The sequence below is a fragment of the Erpetoichthys calabaricus genome, chromosome 13 (genome assembly GCF_900747795.2).
Source record: "Erpetoichthys calabaricus chromosome 13, fErpCal1.3, whole genome shotgun sequence".
Lineage (NCBI taxonomy): Eukaryota > Metazoa > Chordata > Cladistia > Polypteriformes > Polypteridae > Erpetoichthys > Erpetoichthys calabaricus.
This window is the reverse complement of record NC_041406.2, coordinates 12981021-13002265: the sequence shown is the minus strand read 5'-3', so window position 1 is coordinate 13002265 and position 21245 is coordinate 12981021. Positions and strand designations below refer to the sequence as shown.

General features: G+C 41.5%; 1 protein-coding gene and 1 long non-coding RNA gene across 2 annotated transcripts in view; one reads left to right on the top strand and one right to left on the bottom strand.

Moving 5' to 3' along the window:
- LOC114663989 (adenylate cyclase type 2-like) overlaps window positions 1-21245 on the top strand; it is a 592666-nt gene that overhangs the window by 134122 nt on the left and 437299 nt on the right.
- LOC127530053 (uncharacterized) overlaps window positions 8150-21245 on the bottom strand; it is a 104296-nt gene continuing 91200 nt past the window's right edge. The window contains exon 2 of the long non-coding RNA XR_007936587.1: window positions 8150-8231. This is a non-coding gene — a long non-coding RNA (uncharacterized LOC127530053). The remainder of the gene's footprint in view (window positions 8232-21245) is intronic.

Sequence of the window (21245 nt, the reverse complement as noted above, 5' to 3'; positions counted from 1 at the left end):
ATCAAAGTTTTCTGCATACAGCCAACAAATTATGGGCCTTGGTGAGCCACCTTGATCATAGCAGAGATATGTTGTGTCCATTTTAGATCATCAGTTGTGGTGACTCCAAGAAATGTGAAGCTGCATTATCTCTCCAGACCGTCCCTGCCATTGTCGATGGAACTGAAGTGTTCCTCCTGCTTAGTTCTTCTGACTTTAAGGGAGACTTATTAACAGACTTATTAAAGGATTTATTATCTACTGTAGCTTTTGGAATAGTTATGTAAGAAAATTAGAAGTCCTGCAAGAGATGTGGGCAATGCAGAACAGTGAGATGTGACCGTTAAGAGTATTAAATGTTAACCTTGGACTCACAACTCAGTAATGCACTGAGCTTCATTGTGACTCCATTACTGCCATCATAATTTTAAGCGATGATTTCACGTGAAACTTTCAAAGCTAACATGCTTATTTGCCAAAGTCATGAATTTTTTATTTTTCATTGCGTGGTAGTCACTTGGGCCATTTTTTAAGGTCAATATTTACATGCTTTGTATAAAACTGATTTTAAGGTGCCGCCATTCCTGAAAAACTGTAGGAAGTGAAAGAAGTGACACTTAGAGTGGACAAAGTCTTCAGAGCCTTTCACTTTCTGCAGTTTATTGTATTGTAAATTTCAATATTTTTTTGCTCATCAGTATGCAGTCAATAATGATAAAGTGTGCAGAAACGTCTGCAAATTTATTAAGAATCAAAATCCAAAGTCTCTCGTATTGCAGAAGTCCTTGTTTGTTGTGGAGTTAATGGTGCCATGGGAGGTAGCAGTTGTATGCAAAATTCTTAGGTATGCAGACAGTGCAGCTGAGGCAGAACAACGCAGCTGGTGTACCCTGGGGCTCGCAGTACAGTAGGGTTTAGAGGGTTTGTAGATCATCAGCAATCAGGCTTCTGAAGACCATGGGAGTATGAGGGCAGACCTTCTGACAGGCCATCACGTCACTTTCATAAGCTGCCAAACGAAGCAGCAACTGAGGTTTGGCTGAAGAGAAAGGATCCCAACTGGGCAGCAGAATGACAAGCAAGGGCTAAAAGCAGAGGGGAGCGCACCTTGGACCGCAGCATCTGTGGAGGTGTTGTGGGCATATCAATGAAACATAGATGAAGCAGGGTGCCCACCTGATGACCCCAACAAAGCGATTACCCTATACCCATTCAAGACATCAAGTGCCGAATATTGGGATTGTAATATCAAGTTTTATGAGCTTGACCAACAGACCCTTAATTCAGTGTGTTGTACAAGGCCCTTTGGCAGCAGTTCCAGCTTTGAGCCTTCTTGTTCAGTTTCTATAAGCATTGCACACCTGGGTTTGGGAAGTTCATCTCATTCATTCTGGCAAATCCTCTCGAGCTCTGTTACATTGGATGGAAAGCATCTGTGTAAGCTTTCATGTTTAGGTTTCTCCACAGATATTTGGCAGGGCCACTCAAAGACACTCAGAAACTTGTCCTGAAGTCATTCGAGTCTAGTCTTGTCTGTATGCCTCGGGTTATTGAAAGGTGAAACTGACACCCCAGTCTGAGGTATCATGCTCTATGGTGCAGGTTTTCTCTGTGATTGACTGTATTTTATCCTTCCTTCAACTGTGACTAGTCTCTCGATCCCTGTACCCCTATAGCATGATGCTGCCACCCCCATGCTACACTGGAGGGTTGGTATTAGGCAGATGACGAGTGGTGTCTGCCCAGTTTTTATGTCATTGGACCAGAGAATCTTATTCCTCATTCTTGTAGAACATAAGAAATTTGACAAACGAGAGGAGGCCTTTCAGTCCTTCAAGCCTGTTTTTATGTAGCTAAGTTCTTCCAACAGCTCATCCAGATTCTTCTTAAAGGTTTCTGCTTCAGCTCCATGCCTCGGTAGATTGTTCCACAGTTCCACAGCTCTTTGCATGAAGAAGTGCTTCCTGACTATAGTCTTAAATGTGCTTCCCCTTCATTTCCATTGATGTCCTTGAGTGTGTTATTTACCACACAAAAAGAGAGAATTCTGCTGGATCTCCTTTTACAGTGCGTTTTGGGTTCTGATGTAGTCTGCTCTGCTCAGACTCAATGGGTTTAGTTCTCCGAGTCTGACACAGTAGAGTGGGAGAGAAAGAGAGGGATTAGGAGCACACACTGATACAGCACGTAGCCGCACCCACCACAGGACAAACCACGTTAGGACCTGAGTGCAGCCTTGCAACGGGTGATACCACAGCATCACACTAGTTCAGATGGCATGGAATAGTGTGAGGTTTTTTTTATGGTGGCTGGAGTACCAATGGGCGGCACGGTGGCACAGTGGGTAGCGCTGCTGCCTCGCAGTTAGATAGATAGATAGATACTTTATTAATCCCAATGGTACTAGGGTGTTGTACCGTGTTAGCCATTATGAATGTAGAGAAAAGCCAAGCAAAATGACACCTTTTGTTAGCCAATAATCCCAATGGGAAATTCACATTCTCCAGCAGCAGCATACTGATACAATAAATAATATTAAATTAAAGAATGATAATAATGCAGGTGAAAAACAGACAATAACTATGTATAATGTTAAATGTTAACGTTTACCCCCCCTGGGTGGAATTAAAGAGTCGCATAGTTTGGGGGAGGAATGATCTCCTCAATCTGTCAGTGGAGCAGGACAGTGACAGCAGTCTGTTGCTGAAGCTGCTCTTCTGTCTGGAGATGATACTATTAAGTGGATGCAGTGGATTCTCCATAATTGATAGGAGCCTGCTGAGCGCCCTTCGCTCTGCCACAGATGTTAAACTGTCCAGCTCCATGCCAACAATAGAGCTTGCCTTCCTCACTAGTTTGTCCAGGCGTGAGGCATCTTTCCTCTTAATGCTGCCTCCCCAGCACACCACTGCGTAGAAGAGGGCGCTCGCCACAACTGTCTGATAGAAAATATCCTGCAAGTTAAAAGTTGTTAGGAGACCAGGGTTCACATCCCGGGTCCTCCCTGCATGGAGTTTGCATGGAGTTTGTGTGGGTTTCCTCCAGGTGCTCCGGTTTCCTCCCACAGTCCAAAGACATGCAGGTTAGGTGCATTGGCGATCCTAAATTGTCCCTAGTGTGTGTTTGGTGTGTGTGTGTATACGTGCACTGTGGTGGGCTGGCGCCCTGCCCGGGGTTTGTTTCCTGCCTTGCGCCCTGTGTTGGCTGGGATTGGCTCCAGCAGACCCCCGTAACCCTGTAGTCAGGATATAGCGGGTTGGATAATGGATGGATGGAGTGCCAATCCTGTCACCAACCCCCAAGTTTTCCCTGCAGATGGGAGGGCCTACTTGCAGGGCTGGATGCAGGTTAACGTCATACCCAGGACAGAGCAATTGCAGGTTAAGGGCCTTGCTCAAGGGGACATCTCCTTAAGACCTCTCAGGGTCAGACCTGGCTGTCATATATCCCTTTTTATTTGAGTGGCTTCAGTTTAGCCACACTACCATAAACACCTAATTGATGGAGATTGGCTGTTCTTTAACAGGTTCTCTCAGCTCATGAGAGGACTTGTGAAGCTCTGTTAGAATGAGCATTGGACTTGCATTTTAGGGGCCTTAAAACCTGAACAGTTATGATGGACCCTTCCCAACCAGCAACAATGTTTGGGTTATGACTATTATTTTCTTCAATGGGGTTGTTCCACAACAGAGCAGCACAAATCTTTAATTTAACCACTATAGCTCAGATTTTGATCAAAATTGCTGTTCTGAATTACCCTGTATTATTACAACAACATTTATTTCTATAGCACATTTTCATACAAACAATGTAGCTCAAAGTGCTCTACATGATGAAGAAAGAGAAAAAAGACAAAAGAAATAATTAAAATTAGGGAACACTAATTAACATAGAATAAAAGTAAGGTCCGATGGCCGGGGAGGACAGAAAAGACAAAAAAAAAACAAAAAACTCCAGATGGCTGGAGAAAAAAATAAAATCTGCAGGGGTTCCAAGGGCACGAGACCACCCAGCCCCCTCTAGGCATTCTACCTAACATAAATGACCTCAATCAGTCCTCCTGGTATTCAGGGTTCACATGGAAGAACTTGATGATAAGGGTCATGTGGAGTTCTGGTCTTTAATCCATCAATCTAGTATCAGCCCACATGCTCCGACAAGCCCAAAGGTGCATAGACGTGAACAGGGAACACTTTCAGCATCTGTTCTAACTTGTGGGTAAGTGAATAAAAACAATCTACTTGCTCGTTCATCTTGTCATACTATCGCCGGAGGTGGGCTACTTTTCCGTGGCCCACCCTGTATTTTTATTAAATCTCGCCTTTCTGCTGTAAAATATGCCAAACACTAAATGTACAAAGTCAGAAGTGTAGAAAGTATTGTAGCAGGTGCCACATGTGCTATTGTTCCGTTGGCAGTTTGCTGTTCCATAGGGTGCATTGCAGGGAAAGTGGACGCTGTAAATACACCTTTAAGGGGGACGTCATAACACGGTCAGGACGGTTGGTGCTGAAGACTTAAAACCCGGAAAAGAAGGGGAGAAAGAGAGACATCTTGTGGTGGAGCAAAGGGAAGCGACGAGGTAGCGCCAAGAAAAATACCTGCCTGAAAAAGTTTTTTTTTCACTCGGCGACACAAGGGAGACGCGTCTCTGAAGATGGACTCTTATTTCTTTGGTTTTGCTGATGATTCTTTGGACCGGTAGGATTGAACTTTTTTGATATCGGCTCAACGGCCGGAGTATTCCGGTAGGCTTTCTCTTTGCCATAAACGGTAAAGACCGTTAACCTATATTGAAAAACTGGTTTCTCCTAATCGTGAACATCTCGCTCCTAAACCGGGTAAGATGGGTTTGATTGCTATGTATTTGTTTGTTTGCTTTTTTGTCTGTATGTAAAATATATATGTGTAATTTTTTTTTGCCGCCTCTTTATTTTGTGATATGGCTTGTAGTTTAATGCAGAGCTGGGACATGTTGTGAGGGGTGAAATAAAAGGAGGAGCGTTGGTCACGTTGCCCCGATAGATTTTCGATATTTAACTACTTTGCTCCAGCAGTTTTCTAATTGTGTGGCAACCCGGGGGTTATTTGTTCTCCCAGGGCAGCGGTACAGTATAATAATGATACAAATAATAATATGAACTGCACATGTGCAAGCATCAGGTTTGGATTCCCGGAATCCCTTTTGGTTTCACTGACTGTTTCGGTTTCACCACCTGAAGACAGATTCACTCCGTCATCACTGCTGTTAGAGAAGACATTTTCTTGCAAGACGCCATTATGAGGCTACGAGAAGACACGTCTCCAGTGTTGCCCAGGTAATGCTCGGGCCTGATGCTTGCACAAGACACGTCTATACCGTTGCCCTAATAATGCTGGGCACCAACGCTGTGGGCACTTTTACAGCTTGAGTAAACTCTGATCTTATGATAGTCGTGTCTGTACCGTTGCTCGAGTGACACTTGGGACTAACGCTTTTAGCACTGTTCTTACAGCCCAAGTGACGCTCGGGTCTAACACTATGAAGGTTAATACATGGGCAAACCCCCATAAGAAAATTTAACTTCTCAAAGGGTGATCTTTGATGGCTCATAAGACTTCACAGAGATCATTTGTCACAGATGTTTCTCCTAAAATTCCTTAAGAGACATAGCTTCAGACAAAAAGGAGACATGAGTTACAATTGAAGTAAAAGGAGTCAACATTGAGAATTTGGTTTGAAAAGAGTATTTTATTTTATGAGATCTGTTCCTAGTCTTGTTTTATTCTTGTGGCGGACAGCTGGGGTTCCTGCCTAGCCGCGACGCCTGGAAGGACCGGGAGAGGAACAATACCTCCCCTGGGCCACGAGAGGGCCGCCACCCTGGTCTGCATGTGGGCTGTGGGAACAGAGCTTGGAAGCTCATCCCTGTTGGGGCCTGTGGCCACCGCCAGGGGGTGCCCAGACAATTTTGGAGCCCTGGAAGAAGAGTCCAGGTATGCCTGGAGTGCTTCTGGGTGCAAGAGCAGCACTTCTGCCACACCAAGAAGTGCTGCCGGAAGATGATCAGGAAGCACCTCACTCCATTCGAGGAGCCGGAGTAGGGAGGGAGAAGATGAAGCTTGTGAGAGAGGAGTGGAGGTGGCTGAGGAGTAAAAAAAAGGACTGAGCCTTGAGATTTGTGCACGGTGTTGTTGTGTTGTGAATTAAACAATGCGTGTTTTTGGGACATCTGGAGTCCATGTCTGTCTGTTGCAAGGCTGATCTTTCACACTCTCTTTCAAACTTCATATTTTTACGTATTATTGGACTGATGCCTTTATCCAAGGTGACTTAACAACATTTGAGACATGTCTGGTTACATTTGTTTTCCTAATTAAAGCACAGGCATTTGAAGTGATGTATTTGTGGTCAGACATACAGTGGTGTCAGTAGTGGGATCTAAACTCGCAACCTCAGGCTTTGAAACACTGCCTTTTTTTTTTTTTTCTTCTAGAGTGAGTATGATTTAACGGAAGCACAGCAATATAAATTACAGCAATTAATAGTACTATTCAGAAACAAGGATTACAGTTTTGTAATCAGAGAGAAGTGTTTTATTACTAGTGTCCATACATTTCACAAGATATTACTGAGCACAAAATGCAAATACTGAAGTTTCAAATAGCAAAAAAAAAAATGTGAAGATCTGAGCGCATTGTGTGACTTTGTTGAGGAAAACCCTTGTAAATACCTGAGGGATTTTGTCTCCATGGGAAGAAAAATCTGAGAAGCAGGGGACAAAAGACAACATCCCCATTTTATTTCTTTCTGATCACACTGTTGTCGTGGATAAACCAAAAATCGATTATTAAGGAGGTAATTTTTTTGATTTTTCATTCCTATGAGCCTTTCTTTAAACCTGTGTTCACGTTTTATCATTATGGGTTATTGTGTGTAGATTTCTGGGCAAAAATGTACCACCTTAATAGTGAAAACTGTAGTCCAAAGTACAGTAGATAAGTAGGTAACATTTATAAAATAAAATTCCAAATGAAAGCTAGCTAGCGTTAGGTTAAGAAGATTCGTTGTATAGCTGACTTTCATACAAGATAATAAAATTAGAACATATGACCTGCCTTTCTTAGAATTGGTAAAGATATTGGATAAGGTTCCGCTGAGAAGACTAATCCTGAAGTAAGAAGTCATTGGCATCAGCTGTGATTTTAAAAAATGAGAGTGTAATGAGATTAAAGGACAGGAAACTCAAGGAGGAAAATAAGAATAATCCATATTAGACAAGGACATCATAGACTGTAATTCTTAATTTGTGTGGTTAGAACAGACTTAGAAAGCCATGTGAACATACAAATGCACCCCTTGAAATGTTTTTTTCTTTTCACATACATGGAGATTTCAAGGTTTGATTTTCAGTTAGACAATATGTTGAGAATAAAGGGGATATGAGATAACCAACATCATGCCAGATTTTCATTCATAGTCTATTCTATAATTTAAATACGTCACAAATGAGGAGTCCCAAAAACACTTTTAAAACTGGCCACTAGAGGGGAATTTACCATCAAATCCCTGGCTAGTAATGATGGCAAACACAGGGTCTTAAAAAATGTGTTCTCACAAAATCCTCAGTTACACTGTGAAGCTCCAAGGACAACAAAATACAAAAAGAAGATGCCGGCAATCCAAATGACCCTTGTCCAAAACCAAAGTCAAAAACTAGAGCATAGGATAAAATATCCAAAAAAAAAAATCACAAGCACAGGAAATGTGTCAATAACTTGTTAAACACTCCTAAGCGTTTTCAAAGTGAACCACCATCAGGAACAATTGCAGACCCTTTGGGTTTATATTAGAACACTCTAGACAAGAACAGGCCATTCAGCCCAACAAAGCTCACCAGTCCCATCCACTTTTTTCTTCCAGAAAAACATCAAGTCGAAATTTGGAAAGTCCCTAAAGTCTTACTGTTTACCACATGACTTGGTAGCTTATTCCAAGTGTCTATCGTTCTTTGTGTAAAGAAAAACTTCCTAATGTTTGTGTGAAATGTCCCCTTAACAAGTTTCCAACTGTGTCCCCGTGTTCTTGATGAACTCATTTTAAAGGCACCGTCTCGATCCACTGGACTAATTTCCTTCATAATTTTAAACGCTTCAATCATGTCACCTCTTAATCTTCTTTTGTTTAAACTGTAAAGGCTCAGCTCTTTTAATCTTTCCTCATAACTCATCCCCTGTAGCCCTGGAATCAGCCTAGTCGCTCTTCTCTGGACCTTTTCTAGTGTTGCTATGTTCTTTTTGTAGCCTGGAGACCAAAACTGCACACAGGACTCCAGATGAGGCCTTACCAGTGTGTTATAAAGCTTGAGCAGAACCTCCTTGGACTTGTATTCTACACATCAAGGCGCTATATAACTTGACATTCTGTTAGCTTTCTTAATGGCTTCTGAACACTGTCTGGAAATCGATATCTTAGAGTCCACTACGACTCCTAAATCCTTCTCATAAGGTGTACTCATGATTTTCTGGCCGCCCATCATGTATTCAAACCTCACATTTTTACTTCCTATGTGTAATTCTTTACATTTACTGACATTAAATTTCATCAGCCACAAATCTACCCAATCCTGTATGCTATCCAAGTCCTTCTGTAATGATATAACGGATTCCAAATAATCTGCTAATCCACTTATCTTGGTATCATCTGCAAATTTAACCATCTTATTATTTATATTCCTATATAAATCATTTATATACATTAAAAATAGCAGCGGCCCCAGCACTGACCCCTTCTGGTCACACATCGGCCAGTTCTGATGAGGTTCCTCACCCCGTCACACTCTGCTTCCTGTGTCTGAGCCAATTCTGCACCCATCTAAAAACATCACCCTGAACTCCCACTTCTTTTAGTTTGATGCCCAACCTCTCATGTGGCACCTTATCAAATGCTTTCTGAAAGTTAAAATAAATAATATCATATGCTCCACTTTGAACGTATCCTTTTGTTGCCTCCTCATAGAATTCCAGCATGTTAGTAAATATGGTGGAAGGTTGTTTCTTGCGGTGATTGACATGTGGCCCTGCCTTTTGGGGCACCACCCACAAAACACATGGAACATAACACATGCTTAGATACAGATAAAGTAAAAGAATACTGCAAAATCATAAACAAATGAAATAGTAACACACACAAATAAAGCAAAAATGTACAACAAAGACATGAAACAGCCAGGGGAGGAATCCTAACCGAGACATGGTATACAGTAATAAACATATAGGCAAATTTCACATGTGGGCATGGTAAGTCCACTCTTATATTATTTATCACTACCTTAAATACCTCAACTTCTCTTTGTCCGCTCATTATTCAGGGAGTGGATGTAGAGGTGGTCCACTCCTACAGGTACTTGGGTGTCCACATCAATGACCAGTTGGACTGCTCTTGGAACACAGAGGAGCAATAGTAGAAAGCGCAAAGCTAAATCTTTTTCCTGAGGACACTGTGTTCCTTTAATGATCCTTCACATCTCCTACAACTCCTCTGATGGTCAGTGCAACTTTCTCTGCTGTGATGTGCTGGACTGGTAACATCACTTCAAGAGAGACCTGCTGATACAACAAACTGTTTAAAAGGGCACACTCTGGACCCCCTGGAGGTCATAGCGAAGGAAAGAATCTAAACAAAATTGAGTGCCAATATGAACAAAGCTGCACATCCTCTCTGACACACTGACACTGAAGACTTTCAGACAATGAATTATTCATCAGAAGTGCGTCAAGAAACGAGACGGAAGATCCTTTATACCAACAGCAATATACCTGTATAGTGCCTCGCTGGGAATGGGGCTGCCTAGGCAGAAGTTTTCTTTCTTTTTAATTTTCTTATTTTACAGTCATTCTTGTGTATGTGTGTATATTCGTCTGTATCTTTTATAAAGTGCGTTTCACATGTATTTATTTATTTATTTAAATAGCTTCTGTAAAAAGCCAAATTTCCCCCTGGGGACAAATAAACTTGTATCTATCTATCAATGACTGGAGCATCATCAGAGAGGATCTTGTCTGAACCTTCTTATTGAAACCTCGTAACTTTTAGTTTGGTTTACCATTCGTGGAGATGGCTACAGTATTTGCGGGTTTGTCTTCACCAATGAAAAGGATATTGTTTTGTGACCTATTGCTGAAAACTGCAGATGACGCTGTAGCTGAGCTACTTAAATGGACTGCAAATCTCAGCAGCCCCGGGAGTCTGGCATTATTGGGCAGCTCTGGTGGTTGTCGTGAGGGCTGCTAAGTGAAACAAGATGAAGGCTGTAGCTTTAAAAGTGAGCCATTAGAAGCCGATGGAATCGCCATCTGTGGTGTCTTTTTGGTGTCAATACTTTGCTGCACAATTGGACTGCAGTTCCAACTTTCGGATTATAATTTTCTCTGGATTTATTTTCTTTCCCTGTGCCTGCTTGTGTGACTTTTGTCAAGGTTGGAAAATGTCTTAAGCAATACTTCACTTACAACAGCGTCACAGTAGGTGAAAATTTTACTTAACTTTCCAGAGGCTGTTCATAGGAATTTAATTTCATAACTACATCACCATCATCTGAATCTGCTAAAAACTGGTCTGTGTCATGTTTGTTTAGTGCTTGGTGTTTAGCCAGGGCTGTTACTCATCTGCCTCAAGGTTGGACGTGCTGTGTATTCTGAGATGTTTTTCTGCTCACCACAGTTGTTCAGAGTGGTGATCAGAGTTATTGTAGCCTTTCTGTCAGCTTGAACCAGTCTGGCCATCTTCCTCTGACCTCTCAAGAAGGCGTTTTTTGTCCACTGAACTGTTGCTCACTGGATGTTTTGTGCTTTCACGCCATTTTGAGTAAACTCCAGAGAGTGCTGTGTGTGAAAACCCCAGGAGATCAGCAGCTATGGAAACACTCAAACCAAGCCCGTCTGGCCCCAACTATCATGTCACAGTCGAAATCACTCGGCTCACATTTTTGCCAAATTTAAGAACATTAACTGATGCTCCTGACTTGTATCTGCAGGATTGGATGCATTGGGCTGCTGCCACATGATTGGCTGATTAGATACCTGCATGGGTAAGCAGGTGTACAGGTACAGTGTGTCTAATAATTTACCAAGTGAGTGTGTATAAGACTATTTAACTTAAAGAATTTTGATATATTGTATTAATCCCCGAGGGAAACTGTCTTTTTGCATGATCTTTAGGAGTCAGAGCGCAGGTTCAGTGCCCTGGAGCAATTTTCAGGTTAAGGGCCTTGCTCAAGGGTTCATCTGAGTAAGATCCCTTCTGGCAGTAACGGGACTTCAACCTTGAACCAGCAAACCTGCCAGATACTAGGGTAGATCCTTATCCACAGAGCCTACATGGGTAGATGTGACGGGCACTATATGATTGATTGATAGATAGGCATGAAAAGCACTACACTTCTGGTCAAACGTTTTAGAACACCAGTTTTTCAATTTTTTCTTCAAATTTAATCATTTGAAATGCAATGCCATGTCCTAAAATGGCGAAAAGGAAAGCAGTAAATGGCCAGGGGTCTCCAACCTTTTTCCCCCTGAGAGCTACTTTTACAAAATGAAAATGGCGAGAGCTACTCCTGTTTTCTAACATTTATTCTCATAGCTTATTTCAACCCAAACAAACTGAAAAAGCTTGTTTTACCTGAACATTACAAAATGTTGGTGTCCACAACTCACAATTTGCATTAAAACATCACAAAAATATTTAGTTCACCTACAAGTGCATTTTGTATGTCTGTATGCATTTTCTAGTGTATCTCACACTATTGAATTAAAACATGAATGCTGTCAAAACACAACAAAGCAATTCCAAATACACAGATATTACGTACTCATTTGTCATTTTGTCACATGTCACTGTTTCACTTTATTCACAGGTCCAGTCGCATGTGTGATGTGTTTTTTAGTTAGTCAGATGACTGGCACTGAGGTGTCTGCGTGGAGTGGAGCCACTCAGCTTCACTCTTCTGGAGTCATTTAAACGTTTGTCTGTCAGTCGTGTTCTGAACTTTGATTTCATGACATTCATGTCAGACTCGCAGAGGTATGGAGACCCAAACAAAGCAGACATTTTCAGAGCTGCTTGGTGAAGATTCTTATAGTTATCTGGCTCTACTAAGCTCCAGAAATGCTGTTGAGAGTTTAACTGCACATTAGTTTGAAGGTTTACTAATATATCCTCTTTAATAAAAACCCCTGTGTGCGTCCAGTGTCCATGTGTGTGTGTCTTCTGGTGAAGTGCGCATGCGCGGGGCACGGTGCGATGTTTCAAAGCAGATGCTTCAAAGGCCGCCTGACGCGTCACACAAGACAGAGAGGGCGGGACCTATAAAATATCGCGCGACCGATCCAATCGGATTTCGGTAAATGAGGTAAGATAAAACACGAAAAATCCAATCGGGTACTGAGACGTGGAGACCAGCTTCCCCATTGTTGTGCAAGTGTTCACTCTGAGATGTCGGATTTGCGATTAAGAAGCTTGGCCCGGGAAAGTGTAAAGTCAGTTGTTGAAGGGGTTTTCCTAAATATACGAATTTTCATGATATTACAATACAATGACTTTTAAAAGTAGATTTATTTTCGCGCACATTAAATCAGTTGCTGGGGAGAATCTGCTGATTGCCCACTGTTGTGACAGAAAATTTAAATGCATATTACGGACAGCAAAGCCAAATTAAATGCATATTACGGACAGCAAAGCCAGTATTACTGTCAGAGAAAATTACAGGCATTTTATGGAAAAAAATTAATGAGGTAAAAGGTCCCTTGCCATTTAATATAGACTGTTCCTACTAATGTTTATGGACTACTGTTCTAGCACCCGTTATTGTAACGGGCTTAATGTCTAGTAATATGTAAAATCCAATGTCTGTCTGTCTGCTTTTCACAAGAGAACTACTTGACAGATTTAGATCGGGTTTTTTTCTATAATTTGCTTGAATATTCCGGTTGATTTTTGCGACTTCTCTCATTTCGCTAAGTTCGCTTGGGGTACCGATTTATTTGCGCGAATCTGAGATCCACGCAATGGGCCTGGGGGGCTTCCTCACTCACTCACTCACTCGCCAGCTTCGTGGCGTGTTCCTTAACTCCGCTTAGCTAGCGAACGAGAGAACAATTGAGTTCAACTTTGTTTGATATTTAAAATAAAGTGTTACAGTGATCCCTCGCTATATCGCACTTCGCCTTTCGCAGCTTCACTCCATCGTGGATTTTATATGTAAGCATATTTAAATATATATCGCGGATTTTTTGCTGGTTCGCGGATTTCTGAGGACAATGGGTCTTTTAATTTCTGGTACATGCTTCCTCAGTTGGTTTGCCCAGTTGATTTCATACAAGGGACGCTATTGGCAGATGGCTGAGAAGCTACCCAACTTACTTTTCTCTTTCTCTCTCTTGCGCTTTCTCTGATCCTGACGTAGGGGGTGTGAGCAGGGGGGCTGTTTGCACACCTAGACGATACGGACGCTCGTCTAAAAATGCTGAAAGATTATCTTCACGTTGGCTACCTTCTGTGCAGCTGCTTAGTGAAGCGACATGCTGCACGGTATTCGCATACTTAAAAGCTCGAAGGACACGTATTAATTTTTGACTGAAAAACAAACTCTGTCTCTCTCTCTCTCTCTCTCTCTCTCTCTCAGTCTCTCTCTCTGCTCCTGACGGAGGGGGTGTGAGCTGCCGCCTTCAACAGCTTTGTGCCGCGGTGCTTCGCATACTTAAAAGCCAAACAGCCCTATTGATTTGTTTGCATTCTCTGTCTTTATGACAGTCTCTGCTCCTGATGCACACTGCTTTGAAGAGGAAGATATGTTTGCATTCTTTTAATTGTGAGACAGAACTGTCATCTCTGTCTTGTCATGGAGCACAGTTTAAACTTTTGAAAAAGAGACAAATGTTTGTTTGCAGTGTTTGAATAACGTTCCTTTCTCTCTACAACCTCCTGTGTTTCTGCGCAAATCTGTGACCCAAGCATGACAATATAAAAATAACCATATAAACATATGGTTTCTACTTCGCGGATTTTCTTATTTCGCGGGTGGCTCTGGAATGCAACCCCCGCGATGGAGGAGGGATTACTGTACTTAGGTCTTGATGACTTTGAGTCTGGATATTTTCTTAAGTGTCTGCCACATTGAAGAGAGAGATTGCAATTCAGATTGTGGATCGTGACTTTGTGTTAAAAGGATCGCGATATGATTTTTTGGAAATTTTATGTAGGATTCATTAACCCTTTGGCGAGCTACTTGGAAAGGGGTTGCGAGCTACCGGTAGCTCGTGAGCGGCGTGTTGGAGACCCCTGAAAAAAGGAAATTTCAGAATATTCCAAATGGGCCTTCTTTCTGGGAACAACAAGTAGGTTACAACCTACAGATGTTCTTCAGCAATTAAAGTAAATGAAGCCTTATAAGTTGAAGCAAGCAATTTGCACAGGTGTCCCAACTTGTGGCGTTTACTTCAAAATCCTTTGTCTGTCTTAAAGTAGAGTTGGAACAGACTTTGTTACTTGATCCTCTGAAGTACTACTTTGACAATATTCCAGTGATAATGACAATTGACAAACAAAATCAGACACAGCATTATTACCCTTACAAGCCTTTCATTTAGAGAAACTGCAAAAAAAAAAAAAAAATCAAAGTGAGGGTTGATGAGTCTAGTGGTGTCCTACACAATTGAGAAATGATTGGAAACTGGAAGAAAGTCTGATAGGAAGAGATCGGGCCGACCCAAAGTCACAAGCCAATCAGAGGGCAAGTTTCTGGGGATCACCAGCTTGAGTGATTACAAAGCAGGCGCCTCACAGCACAACAGCCTCAAGCACAGCTTAACGGTACAGGTTGACAAAAGCAAATGTCCGTTTGTACTGCGAAGAGGAGACTTTGTGCTGCAGGTTTGACAGGGCGAGTGGCAATAATTCCTTAAAGATCAAAATAGGGCCTTGAAATACAGGCAGTGGATGACTACAGACTGGAAGACAGAATCCAGATTTGAAATCTTCGGTTCATCAAGCAGGGTGTTGGTGAAAGGATGGTCCCTCAGTGTGTGACACCACCTGTCAAACATGGAAGAGGAACTGTAACTATTGTTGGCATGGAGCTGGACAGTTTAACATCTGTGGCAGAGCGAAGGGCGCTCAGCTGGCTCCTATCAATTATGGAGAATCCACTGCATCCACTGAACAGTGTCATCTCCAGACAGAAGAGCAGCTTCAGCGACAGACTGCTGTCACCGTCCTGCTCCACTGACAGATTGAGAAGATCGTTCCTCCCCCAAACTATGCGACTCTTCAATTCCACCCGGGTGGGTAAACGTTAACATTTAACATTATACAAAGTTATTGTCTGTTTTTCACCTGCATTATTATCATTGTTTAATTTAATATTATTTATTGTATCAGTATGCTGCTGCTGGAGAATGTGAATTTCCCATTGGGATTAATCTATCTATCTATCAACGGTCTGGGGTTCTTTTGCTGGAGGAACAGTTGGTGACTGGCATTCTGAATCACAAGGATTACTACAGTTTGGCTGTTATATCAGCTATAGGTGGATAATTTAATGAATAAAAAATTTGAATAACATTTTGTACACTTAATGATTCCTTGACTTTTTATTTGCCATTGTTTACTTGTTTTATGCCTTGATTTCATGAAACATTGGGATATTTAAACTTTGTGAATTTCCATTAAAACTTAAACTGAAATGTTAAACTAAAACTTTTGACTGGTAGTGTACGTAGTAGATAGATAGATAGATATGAAAGGCTGTATATAAGATAGATTTTTGATTTGATATACTTTGTTAATCCCAGAGGGGAAATTGTCTTTTTGCGTTACCTTTGGAAGTCCGAGCACAGGGTCAGCCATTGTACAGCACCCCTGGATTTCCAGATTAAGGGCCTTGCTGATGGGTACATCGGAGTAGGACCCTTTCATGCAACCGGCAAACCTTCCAGATACCAGTGCAGATCCTTTGCCTCAGACTCCGAATGCAGCCAGCTCAATTTGATGGCTGTCTTTTGAGAGTTACTAAGACCTGGATTAGGTCCCCCCCACTGTACACTGTTCAGAGGTGAGCAACTGACTGAGGCACATTCATCTGGAGCTCTGTGCATACAAGGGAGGCAATCCACAGTGCTTTAAAAGGCGTCATGTCTACGGTGCTCATAATGTAAGCATGGCACTGTGACATTAGAACTTGGACCTCCTTTGCAAGTTCATTCACCCTTGAATAATATCTTAGTCAAGCTTCAAAAGTCAGCCTGTTTAACTAGAAAAAAAACATGGCAGACCCGCTAACTAATAATTATCATAGCGCACCTACCCCTGCCTGCCATGCTGAGCCAATGCAGATTTTATTTTTTCTCTCCCTTTCAGGTACTTCAGTATTCATTGAAGGGCCGCATTAGGATACTTAAGTACCCCCTTCACGACTGATTTCCTTTCCGACCAGTTTATTTGTCAGATGTGTGCTCCTGCAGTTAACAGCACTTCTGGTTAATTCATTTTTTTTTCCCTCTCTCAGAGCAGTTTTTGCATCTGTAACAGGGGTCTAAAAATACTAATTTTAGTTGTTTGGTGCATCGCCAAAACCTGATTTTATTTGTTAAGTTGTATGTATTCTTGTTGTGTTTCACTAATCCATTTACTGTGTTATGTTCAGTCTGTCCCAGTGCTCATTGTATTAAAACTGTGAGGGGAGATAAGTACTCTGTATGGCAGGATTAATTAAAATATTTTAAATTGCTTGAGTTAAATTTTTGTATGTGAACGTGTAATGAGAAAAAAAAAAAGAGCCAAGGAAAAAGGTTTTAGATTCACCCCATATCAGGGCCGGATTAAGAGCTTTGGGGGCCCGTAGCACATTTCAGATTTGGGGGGCCTTTTGGTCTGCATCATCTGAAGTTTAGATTCTGAACAGTTCAAACCGGACTAAATAATTATTTTACTCTCGATTATAATAAGAATCTTATAATATTTATGTGAATTTTATGTGTTGGGCCCCTAAAGTTTTGTTGTGTAAGAAATTTACAGTTTAAAAACGTAAAGATAATATTTTTAAAGACCAGTTTTTCAATGCTACACTTTTTCATTAAATATTGGGTCCACCATTTGGGGGCCCCCGAAATTGTGGGGCCCGTAGCATATGCTACATGTGCCTATTGGTTAATCCGGCACTGCCCCATATACTTGCAACCTGCTCAATTATTTTTCAGGTAAATTAAAACAAATTGAGTAGTCTGTCCAGACTGAGTTCAAAACATGGCTGACTAGATAAATGTAAGTGGCGGTTTTATAGAGGGTAAGTAGGAAGAGGCGTGGCATCAGTGGTGATGGGGGCCGGATGGGAAGTCTGTATAGGATCCGGAAATGACGTCAGAGATGGAGGTGAGGTTGGTGAAGGAACTGCAAGTGATGTTAGGTGGACTTTCCTTCTGAGGATATGTAGAGAAAGGAGAAAAGGTGTTATGATGCACTGCCAACCCTTAGTCCGGTGTACCAGCACATTTCGTTAAGCCCATTGACTGCCTCCCATGCGTGCGTGCATGCCACGCCGTGCATGTGTGACAACAGTAATTATAATATGGCCGGTAATGGCGCACTGCACAATACCGTGCAGTGAATCCACTTGACTTGAGCATTCCTAGTTTTCATCCTCTTACTCTGTACATTTAGCATTCGTTTGCTCAGAGGTTGATGCGCTTGCTGCCTCCTGAGCAGCTCTTCTTTTCTCCACCCTAGCAGCCCGCTTCTTCTCTTCTTTCGTCGGCATCTTTTCACGTTAAAACTGATTAAGTCAGTATTTGTGTTGCAATTACTTAGTACGTTTTCTTTCATTTTTTACTTAAGCTCGCAATTAAGTTTTCAATCTGCCTCAAGAATGATTTAAAGATATGAAGAGGTAGGGGAAGTGATGGAGAAGGTGGTAGGGAAGAGAATGGCGCCCATATGCATGTGCTGCATGGCCGCTACCGAGAGTTGATTCTACAATGATATAAAAATAAAAAGAGGAGTAACCTTGGAGGTCAATCATCACCCCGAAAGCGGACAGTAGACATCACGTGGTATATGTGTACCAAATTTCAGGCCAATAGGTCAAACAGTTTGTGAGCTACAAGTGATTAAAAATCCTGGACAGACAAACGGACAGCCACTGTAGCATATTTATATATAAAGTTCTTCTCAAGAACGTACAGTTGAAGTGTTTTGAGTGATTTTTATATTCGCTTTGATTATGAGCTAATGTGAGCATCCAGCGGCCTTTCCATATTTTTTTTTTTTGTTAATAGGAGTTGTATCAGCAGAGCTAAAGAAACTCGTATTTTTCCATCCATCCATCTATTATCCAACCCGCTATATCCTAACTACAGGGTCACGGGAGCCAATCCTAGCCACTGTTTTAACATTTCAAGTATGTTACTTTTGTTTTGTGTTTGAATACTAAGCACTGTGTGAATATGTATGCTGTTGTCAATTAGCATCGCACCCAGTGTTCATTGTGTTAACTGTGAGAGGAGTAATTGTATCAACAGACCATGAGCACTCACATTTTCTGTGTTAACATTTCAGCCTGTGAGTAATAAATGTTCACTCCTTCGTGGCGGTTTTTACAACGCGGCACATCGCCAGCCACAACATAGAAGGTTCAGAGGTTAACTGGATTCAAACCAGAACGCAGAAGTACAGAATTGCAGGAAACACCGGTTACACATCACAGCTTTTTCTGCGGGTAGCTCCTTCATTTCTTAGTTTATTGATTTATTTTAGGTGGAACGGTGGCATAGTTGTACTACTGCTGCCTCGCAGTAAGAAGACAAGCATCCGTGTCCCGGATCCTCCCTGCATGTTCTCCTTGTATTCCCTTGTCTGGTTTCTTCCCACAGTTCAAAGACATGCAGGTTAGGTGGATTGCCGATACTAAATTGAACTCTGTCGGTGTGTGTGTCCATCCAGGGTTTCTTCTTGCCTTAATCCCTATGCTAGCTGGGATAGGCTCCAGAAACCTCACCAGACCCTGTTCAGGACTAAGCAGGTTTGAAAATGACTGACTGACTGACTAATACTTTTAACAGTCAGTAAAAATAAAATCAATGGGTCAGGTGCTTTCTTATGAGTTGTGTGATTAGGCACCTGCTCCCTTGGGTCATGTTGACTGGTTTTAGCCCCATTAGAACAAAACCAGTTACACTAAGTGGCCACTTAATTAGGTACAGGTGTTCATTAGTGTAAACCGGCCGTATGTGGCTGCCATCTGTTCGCTTTAGTATGTCGGCCTGGTCAGGAGGTTGATTTGCTGTTGTGTTCTTATGTTAGAATGACCAATACACTAGATCTAAGATAGTGGATCTCAACTTTGTTTGGCCTTGTGACCCAGTTTTATCTATTTTTGTGCAGTAATGACCTGCTTTATTGTTAAAATGTCTGAATTAACATACACCACCCAAAATCGGGATGTTCATAAGAAATATAATGATGTACTTCATGAGGTAGAAGTACATAATAAACAAGAATAGTTATGTTGGATATTTGAAATGTTAACATTTTTTGATCTGATGTACTTAATTAATCCCTGAAGGGAAATTGACTTTTCGTATGACCCTTGGGGATCCAAGTGCAGGGTCGGTGCCCCGGGAGCAATTTTCAGGTTAAGTGCCTTCCTCAAGGGCCCAACAGAGTAGTAGCCCTTCTGGTACTAACAGGATTTGAACCGGCAAACCTTTCAGACACCAGGGCAGATCACTAGCCACTGAGCCACCACTCCTCCCCATCTGTAAAACTGTGTGCTTCAATTGTAATGTTTACATATTCCCTAATTTGTGAAAGAAATTTGTCATTTTTCAGATAAACGTCCATAGAGGGCTAGATCCTTGATAAACTCATATTCATAATAAACTCATATTCATAATTACTGACCTTGAAATAGTCTAAAATGATACCCCCAACATAACTTGTGTTTGAAATTTGTCATTTGTAACCTTCTGGGAGTGGCTATTAGAGGGCTAAGTAAAGAATCAAATATGATCAATTCATGATCCGCTACCTCGAAATAGAATAAAATAGCACTCCATATGCCAATATTACGGATCCCCATTTGCTTGAAGTTTTGTGTAAAGAATTAACTTTGATGCATTCGTATCCCATTATGGGGTAAACCCTCCGGGTCAGTTGATGTGGCCCGCACAACTTCAAGTCCTTCTGAGCACAGAGTTTTTGTTTTAAATTTTCTCCTCCACTATGACCTCCGGGGTCCAGAGTGCATCCCATAACTGAGCCTGCCCTTTTAATTAGCTTGTTGTTTTGGTGGGCCTCTCTTGAAGTGATGTTACCGACCCAACACACCACAGTGTATTACCATCACAAGAGTTGTAGAAGATGTGAAAGATGTCCCTAATCACATTTAAGGAATGAAGTCTCTTGAGGAAGAAGAGCCTGATCTTCCCTTTCTTATATAGTTCCACTCTGTTATGAGACCAGTCCAGTTGATTACATTTAATTTTGACATGAGTTATCTTCCATACCTGCATGAACACAAATTTTATGCCACTGTCGATAATGAAAAACTTGAATTCAGTAATTTGGAAGGTTTGGCATTTCAGTATCTATAGAAAGATAGACTGGTAAGCATGAATGTACTATAAAGGCACTATATGATGGATGGATAGATAAATAGGCATGAAAGGTACTATATAGCAAGATAGTTAAATATAAAAGATACTATATGATAGATGGATGGATAGATACAGTCATATGAAAAAGTTTTGGGAACCCCTCTTAATTCTTTGGATTTTTGTTTCTCATTGGCTGAGCTTTCAAAGTAGCAACTTCCTTTTAATATCTGACATGCCTTATGGACACAGTAGGATTTCAGCAGTGAGATTAAGTTTATTGGATTAACAGAAAATATGCAATATGCATCATAACAAAATTAGACAGGTGCATAAATGTGGGCACCCCAACAGATATGACATCAATACTTATTTGAGCCTCCTTTTGCAAATCTAACAGCCCCTAGACGCTGTCCTCCTATAGCCTCTGATGAGTGTCTGGATTCTGGATGGAGGTATTTCTGACCATTCTTCCATACAAAATCTCTCGAGTTCAGTTAATTTTGATGGCTGCCGAGCATGGACAGCCTGCTTCAAATCATCCCATAGATTTTTCGATGATATTCAAGTCAGGGGACTGTGACGGCCATTCCAGAACATTGTACTTCTCCCTCTGCATGAATGCCTTTGTAGATTTCCAACTG